A 9,277-nucleotide genomic window follows, 5' to 3' on the forward strand; every position below is an offset into this window, starting at 1 on the left:
CATTATTTACGTGATAATCAAGCGTCTTGTTTATGCTTTGCCCTTGCAGTCTCAAACATGTCCTTTATTACTTTCCATGTTTCAGTTCTTCTAACACTTCTAGGTGTGAGCAGAAAATTCGGCCTTTCTTGCACTCATCAGGTGTCAATCCAGTCCTTCAATTGTTTGCTCCTGATCTACTCAGGGATGGGGGGTGGGGTGGAGGTATCGTAAGCTATCGATAGTTCTGTAAGTAGCACGAGGTGGGGGGGGGGGGGGGGTGTTGAGTCTATTGTTTCCAGTTGTTTATTTGTGACCGACTCATCAGTGCCAGTATGACGACACTTGGCAACGAGAGAGCGATTCCTTCGGCTTGGTCAGGTGAGCGGCTTTAATCGTGGGTACGCCACAACATGCAGAGGTCCTAAAAGGCTCAAGTTTAGTGCTTATATCGCTATTGTCATAGAAGCTGTTCACCACCGTGCTACACGTGGAACGGGTGAAACGTTCTGCATAAAGGGATGAGGATAGTATCTATCCCAACGTTGAAAATAATTTTTTTAAGAAAACTTCCAAATATACGGGAGACTCCGTGGCGCCCACTAAAAACCGCAATTAATTTAATCAGTCTCTTAGGCGTCTTGCTCACTTTTAATTCACTGATTCACAATTAACTCTCGGGCAAGTAGCGTTAATGTACTCGTTGAGACATTACTTTAATTAACCGGTATGAGTATTAATCTTAGCGTCAGCAGAATAAAAACGTGCCATTCCAAGAAGAACATCACACCAACTGTCAGTAAGACTTGAAAGTTTAATTTTCTTTCACATTTAAAAAAAAGACATTACAATACTATAAGTTTGTCCTCAAAGACTCTGAAGCTAGGAGTTTTAATACGCGCCTATTTTTTTTTTTCAGTTTTCTTCTTTCATTTATCTAATCAAACTCGATGTGCATGTTTCTCTTTAATAAGAACAAAACGTCGCCTATCTTAATTACATTCAGATTCAAACACCATTTGCAGTTTGAATTTTAAAGAGAAACCTTAACAAACGGCAATGAAGGCTGAAACTTTTAAAACCTACCTTTCGATTATTTTGGAGACGAAGGACGTCCAGTTTCGATTCTTTTTGTTTTTACGTTCAACTTTTTTTGAAGGCTAAATACTCTTCGTTTTACTCTGTTTATTTGTCTAACGTTGAAACAGAATCAGATAACAAGCACGCATTTTCATTGCGAATTTACCATACTAACAAAAAAGCTGTCTCAAGAAAGCTTGAAGTTGGGAATATTTAATTAATACGCGCCCCTTTTCATTAAATTCAAATTCAGCAGACCTATTTTGAATTTTCGACAGTAAAGTAAAAAGCAAAATGATTAATGGGTCTTCGCCTTCATTTTGTAAAGAAAACTCTTAAAATGTACAAGTGGGAGGAAAACAGCTGGAAGAGAACCGCAAGTAAAAATAGCGCTGATGGACCAAGGGAACAGGAATGCTAATTTAGCAGGGGATAGGGGTTTGCTTTGAAGCTGTTAAAACACGTTCATATCAGCTTAACCAAAATGAAGTAAATCCCCTCCCTCGAAAGAAAGAAAACAAACGGTAAGATAACATTAACGCCGGTCGTATAGCCAAGCATGTTCTGACACGAACTACATGAATACGTAATTAACACTTGTCTGTAAACAGCTCTTATGAAAACTACGCGGTGGGCGTCCAATTTGTTTTGTTAGGAGTGCGATAACAGACAAGAACTTCTGTTACCTACTTGAAATCCCATATCGAGAAGTACATTCAAAAATCCAAAGACAGCAAACATTAAAGAAAAAAATAAAAATATTTATTGTTTTGGGAATGTAAACAAGGCAGTGTACAGACACAAAAAGACAGGTGAATATTGTTACCAAACAAATTTAAAATCTTCGGTGCAAGCTGGTGTAAAGAAAGAAGAAAATGTTAAGAGAGAATGTATTTTTTTATCTTGCCAATCACACATAGGATACAGTCTTTTCTTCGGGAGAAGATCAGACTGATGATATCAGTTTTGCTCATCCCTGTGGCCGATATTTTATTAGCCAAAAGTCAATCAAGCGCTTAAATGAGAATTTTAAAAACGAACAAACAAACAAACAAACAAGGAAAAGAAAGAAAGGATGCAAAGATGTAGGAGAGTGATAACCAGTTACTGTTTTGTAGCTTTCTCTATGGCCAGCGAAATATGAAAGAATCTGAGACTAAAAGTAAATGGTAATGTTAATGGTAACACATTTTTAAAACGCATTTTCCATGTTAAACGTGCTTTACAATTAAAGTAAAAGGTGAGATCGGACGTAAGCATGTTATTCCTACCAACGTCAAAACAATGTCGTTAATTTTATTAATATTTTACGAGCAAGCCTGAATTTCAACCGTCTGCTCTTATCACCAACGAATTAGAAGGCTGACATTCAGGCTATATTTACGTGGGCGATTTTAAGTAGTACGTCAATGATTGTTATTTAAATACACAGAACTGATGGAAACTAGATAAAGACGTCAATTTTGTCGACATATTGTCAAACCATAATTATTAAACACACCCACTAAATACTCATTTAAGAAGTAATAGTGTTCCGTGAATGGCTAGCTCTTTCTGATATCAAGTCTCATTTCCACAAAATTTTGGAGCTTTTACGCAAGAAGGTAAGTTAAGTTAGCTAAAATAATAAAAAAAATTAATAGGAATTTAAATAAACGTCTTGTTACGGTTGTATGATGTAATGTTTTTCCTCACAGTGGGAATTTGTCCTTTAGGGAGACTATCCACCGTAAAAGGCAGCTTTTCATTGACAAGTAAGATGAAGCCTTGCTGAAACTAATTTTCTGTAAGTTTTTTATCTGTTGCTAAATTCTAGGGTGAATTTCCACTGGCACGTAATTACCACATAAGGGTCTGAATGGGGGGGTCCACATGTCGGTAGTCAGTTAAAATTTTATTACTTTGTCGGTTGTCAGTTATATTTTTCGACCTTTGTCGCTAGTCGGGTATGAATTGGAGGGTCCTCATGTCGGTAGTCAGTTAAAATAAAATTATTTTGTCCTTTGTCAGTTATATTTTTCGCCCTTTGTCGGTAGTCGGTTAACCCCACTCAGACCTTCCTACATAGCTGGTTTGACGTTTTTCGCGGAAGCAACCCGTCCATACATTTCCGTAATCTAAGGTATATACAAGACACTTCAATCAGCAGGGAAAATAATAGCGTTTCATGCTGAAATACTGATAAATCAAACCTACAAGGCTGGAATGCAGCTCAAACTAGCGAAAAAAAAAAACCGTTCACAAACCAAACTTTCAAGACAGAAAAGCGTAAACGTTAGCAATGCAAATTCAGCAGCTGCTGCACCTTTCTATCAAAACCTCTTCAGTAGGATATTGGCGTCGAAGCCTTCGGTGGTGTTGTTCCTAACAATCTGTTTAGTTTTCTTTGTTTTGTTTTTTTATTTTATTTCATGAGTTTAAGTAAACCAACGCGATGTAGTTATTCCAATTTTTCCATTCTTCCTGGTCCGAAATTTTATATCCTTTTGTTCTCTTTATGAGCGGTGATTGCTAATATAAAGGAAAATTCGAGCAATGAACGTAATGTGCTTCTTGCTCGGAGCGTTTCACTCGAATCATGCCGAATAGTTAAACAATTTATCCTATGATACACGACATTCGCGAGCAAGAATTTTTAAAAGCAACGATGAGAGTGTTTAGTTAATGTAAGACCAATGTTTTGAAGGGTAAAGGAAAAAACTTCGATCCTGTCTTTTAAGTATTTTACATATCTGGTGCGAATGGCTCTAGTAATTACGTAGCCTGCGTGGCCGGCGTTCAAAAGGGAAGGAAAAGGGGAGTTCGAGCTATTCCTAAAACGACGAGTAACTTAGAATCCAAAAGTTCCTGATTTTTCGTCCAAAACTCTTCAAACCGCATAAACGAAACAATCTGAAACTTGGCACGTACCTTTGAACTATATCGTGTTCTAGTGTAGCCTGAAAATTATGCACTACAAATCGACAATTTTTTTGCAAATTGCAATTACATCATTTGTTTGATTTTTTCACAATTTCGGCGTAAAATCCTCCAACTTTATTGATTGCTAAGATTTGATGTAATTCTCCGAACTTTTTAGTGATATCAACCTTAAACGTGGTGGGTATTTGGTCAAGACATCTATCACTTTTCTGCGGTAAAATCTACAGTCAGGATTACCATGTTACTTGCTGTGAGTGAACTTCAACAGTTTGCTATATTATAGCGGTTTTAATATTCAAAGAAATGTCAATTCTATTTGAGAGTTTTAGCATTTTTCATAACATATTTATCAACACACCCAACAGTTTATTTTGCTTTATTGAAAGCTGTTTTTTCTTTTATCAAAATGTGTTGTAAAGAAATCCTGAAGTTATTCCATTTAAGGTAAACTAAAAAAAAGGGGTTGATCTCTTTGACGTGAAGAACATCGCACCAATTGTCAGGTTTTTTTTTAATTCTTTACAATTTGTGAAAAAAAAAAATGACTAAGCATTTTATCTGAATAATGTCGTCTAAAAATACGCCGCAGGGCCAGCTTCTAGCACCACTTTAACCGGCTGTTTCCCCAATTTTTATTTATATTGGTTGTGTTTTCATTGAGACAATTTAAGCTAGATAAAGCCGTCGGAAAAGTCCGGAAATACAGTGAAAACACTTTGTTTAGTGTTAAGCGAGTTAAAAATGCAAACTGTTTTCACAAGGAAAAACAAAGGGTTTTCTCGCCTTTACTACAGGAAATTCACGCAGAGTAATACTACTTCACAAGATGGTTTAACTTGTCCTGACAAATACCGCAGTCAGTCACATTGCGTGTAGTGACTGCAGATGCCTGCCAAACAATCTGGCAATATTTTTTGCCAGACGCTCCCCTCATGGTTATGTTTGCAATACACAACTTTTAAAATGGCAAACGAGCTCAAAAATTCTTCCCGTTTCTTTCGATTTACAATTCCACCAGCTCCGTTAGACTTTTCAGTTCCTCGGCCAGGGCTATGTCTATTTCACAGCGCCAGCGTCTTGCGCTTACGGCGAGGATTGTTCAATGTTGTTTTGCTGCTGGATCAATAGCATTTCATCGCATGCATACTTCTCATTTGTAGAAACGTTCACTGCATCATATAAAAGAAAGTCCTTCTCCTTCGCATAACCATAGCAAGAGAAGTCATTAAAAGCGCTTCGACTCGCTATTTTTTTTTTAAATTTCGGGCGCTTTTGTAATTTGAATATTCTGAGTTAGCGGCTTAAATTTTGGGTTAAGTTTCACAGTGAAAACAGTTCACACGTTAAAACTAGTAAATGTCGGTCTGTGAACAAACACTTAGAAAGAATCGACCAAGTGAGAACACAACCATTGCTTTATGGATGAGAATAAAATGTTTTGGCTTGCTATGTTATTAATTTTCTTTACTGTGTTTCATAATAATTTTCTTTTACATTTGAAACAAAGACATTTACCATACTAAGTTTGTCCTCAAAGGCTCTGAAGTTAGGAGTTTTAATAAGTTGCTTATCTTATTAAATTCAGATTCAAACACCGTCATGCATATTTATCTTTGAAGTTTGAATTTTTAAATTTAAAGAGAAACCTTGATAACAATGTAGGTTGAAGACTTTTTAAACGTTCTTTCCGATTATTTTGGAGACGAAAGCCTTCCATTGTTGATTTTTTTTTAAGTTCAACCTTTTTTTGGAGACTAATTACTTCTTGTTTTAGTGTGTTTATTATTCACAGTTTTAAGTTTCAGATTAAGTTGGAATGGAATCAGATATAAAGCGTGCACTTTAATTGCGAAGTTGGAAATATAAATAAGAACGGTCTCCGCTCACTCATTAAATTCAAATTCAGACCCATCTTGAACTATATAAACGAAAGAAGAGTCTTTGAAGTAAGTATGTTTTTAAGAAAACTCTTAAAAAACTTATTTCAGTCAACAAAGCTCAAAGATTCGGACTAAAAAAAATACCCTGTTGTTTAGCGATGTTTTAGCTGTTGAACAAAATTGCTGAGATGAACTACTGGTTTAAGGTGGCTTACTACAGTTTTGAGGGGGTAAATGAGCCCAACTTGAACTCTTTTTTAAAATGTTCAGAAATGTTTTATCTTTCTCTTGTTACTGTTTGTTAGAGCATACAGCCATCATATGCATCATTTGAACGATACAAAGAGCCATTCTCGTCCCCATAGCCCTTTCGTTTCTCTTAGCTGGCTTGGCACGAGAAAACGGAGGGCTCTGGGGACATAGAATTTTTGAATTAATTCGAATTTTTTTGATTGGCTGTTTGGAACAAAGAATTCCTAAACGGAAGTCGAAAACGTAACGACTCTCTCATACATTCTTTTGAAACGTCATGACTGCATACATGAAGACCGGAAGTCCTAGAATCTAGGACTGGAAATCCTGTGTCCCCAGAGCCCTTTGTTTCCTCGTGCCAAGGCCTAGCCGGCTAAGAGAAATGAAAGGGCTATGGGGACGAGAATGACAATGAGCCAAAATGAACGACCGAGCGCTTAAGAGGAGACTGGGCACTAGTAGTTCCGATGGCGTTTTCCTCAAAATCTAAACGTAAGACCTCGCCTCAAAATTTCAGAAATTGGAAATCCCTAACTCTAACCCTAAACACTGATTGAACATTCATGCAAAATAAAATAAAAATCTTTAAGACAGATTTTTCGCAAAATAGGAAAATTTGAACTTTTGCCTATTTTAAAAAGAGCATACAAAAATGGATTTAGATATTATATCTAAACTAAAGAGAATTGTTTTGCGTTATGGGTATCTGAATAAATTAAGTTATAAAATTAAAATTATTAAGTAAAATAAGTTATTTAAGGCTAGTTTACACGAGCAATTTTTATTTTCCCGTGTAGACGAGGAAAATTGGCCAATTATTATGTGACAAATATATTTGCTGAGAAGCTGGCATACTATCTTTCATGTGACAAATAAAAGTTGTTACATACGAAAAATGGCTTGTGTAGACAACTCGTCACATAAACTGTGGAAAATACTGCTTCAGCATATGTGGTCCAATGGCCAATCTCACAATCTCCCAGTGGGCAGTGTGCGCGCGTTTCTCTGGGCGTATTATCTTCGCTGTCCGAGGTAATTACAGGCGCACTAAACTTTAAACTGCTGAAAAGTATTTGTTGTTTCATCTAAACGATCAAATATGTTTGTCACATAAAAATTGCTCGTGTAAACCCGGCTAAAGCGCCAATAAAATGCAGTAATCTTTTACAGAAGTAAATGTAAATCACTTAATTAGGCCACTCCATCCCTCGCCTTTTTTTGTTTGTAGCAAGAAATTTTAATAAACACCCTCTCTATTTTGAGCCCCCTTCCTTCCTCCCCTTCACAACCAAAAAAAGTGTGGATGTTAAATTCAGGAAAATTAAGGATGTTAAACTGGCCGATTTAAGGAATGTTAAATTCGGCCAATTTAAGGATATTAAAGTCGGTAGATTTAATGATGAATTAGATGTTAAATCGGTCGATTTAGTGATTTAAGATGAATAAATACCGAGAGTTATATAAGGCATTTTTGGTATTTTTATTAAGTTATTTTTATATAGAGTCCTATACTGATCCCATAAACGAGGAAACATATTGCTTCGAAAACATCACTTTATCTAAATACGCGTACACGCAACATTTTTTGTGGAGGCGATTTTTTAAATATATATTGCCTCGCAGCACGAATAATTCTTTTTCATGTTCTTGTAATTTTTCGGGAATTTTATTGAAGGTTTTTACAAATCGGGACAAAAAGATATTTGAAATGAATTTGCTATATATAAGGGCATGAAGGTTTTTACGTTTTACTTATTCAATTGCTCGTTCTTGAAAATAGGAGGTTGTTTAGTTTTCACTGTAAATAAAAGACGAGTCTTCTTTTTAATATTTTAAGGGTCAGCCTACCACATTGGACATTGGAACGTGCTACATTGTTTTCTTTTGAATAGTAATATTTTCTAAGTGGCAGCTCATTTCGGGGGAATTTCACTTACAGTAATTTGGTAGATATAAAACAGAAATAAGGCCCCTTTACACACCACAAGGAAGTTTTAAACGTATGTTTGAAACAGCATCACAGGCTGTTAAGATGACGTCATACTAGTACAAATCACGTGCATATTTCTTTAATAAAACTGGAGTGGTATAATTCCCAACGCAAAAAAAGACAGTAACTCACTGTATTTCTAAGAAAAAACCTTGCTGAGACACTTATAAATTAACTTTTCAGGTGCATGGTTAAGCAGAAAATGCTGTCACTTCCTTACATCCTCAGAGATGTATCATTTCTTGTGTTTTGCCTTACGAGCTGTTTTTGGAAGGAAATCGAAGGCAATGTCACAGGTAATTCACTAAAGAGAATATAAATACTACTCTTATCTCCCTTCACTCAATTCAGTCATTGTCCAAAAAATATTTTTCTATGCTGCACTGATGTCAATGCCCGCGATCATACTAGTTAAAAATGTTACCGTATTACGTACGGGCGTATACCTTTACCGACCTCTCTGATATCTTCCTAGGACCCACTCTTGACACTTTCCTTCTTAGTACTTTGCACCGCAACTGTAGTACTGATGGGATCCAAAGAAATGGTAGGGTTAAAAATGATTTCTTTTACCTGTATAGTCTAAGACGGGAATAAATTAAAAATGCCATCCTGAATTATAAATGGGCCTGAGTTTCTAAGCAACGTACGATAATTTATATAAGATGCGTCATGAAAAATACTGATGAAATGGCCCTTTCTGAGTCATTTTCTGTTGCCATATCCAAAAGCTAGGGTTCTCGCTAATATCTTTCTGACAGACGTCTTTTCTTCCGAATATAAAGCATATATATGATATTGGCTGTACGCACCTGATTTTTCTCGGGCATGCGTAAAAAAATGAATCTGTTTTATCTTCTCTCCTTTGCTTTTAAATCCCGTACTGATTTCACAAAACGAATAAAACCTCCTTTACTATGTGGTTAAAGACCATAACACCCTATTACGCTTCCTCAAATGGCTGTTAGAACCCTCAGTTGTGGCGAAGCTTCCCTGTACGTCATCTCAGTATGTCTTCACGGGGTTACAGTTACTCTTAGGAGATAAAAATCTCATTAAAATAAATAGTAAACGCCAAAGCAGTTATAGTCTGTTGTGTCATTCTTTCTTGTATTTCATACTATCTAGAATGGCAGTGGGAAGAAAACATACGTAAGTTTGCACAGCGCTTCTA

The sequence above is a fragment of the Oculina patagonica genome, chromosome 6 (genome assembly GCF_052425735.1).
Source record: "Oculina patagonica isolate OP01 chromosome 6, crgOcupat, whole genome shotgun sequence".
NCBI classification, from domain to species: Eukaryota; Metazoa; Cnidaria; class Anthozoa; order Scleractinia; family Oculinidae; genus Oculina; species Oculina patagonica.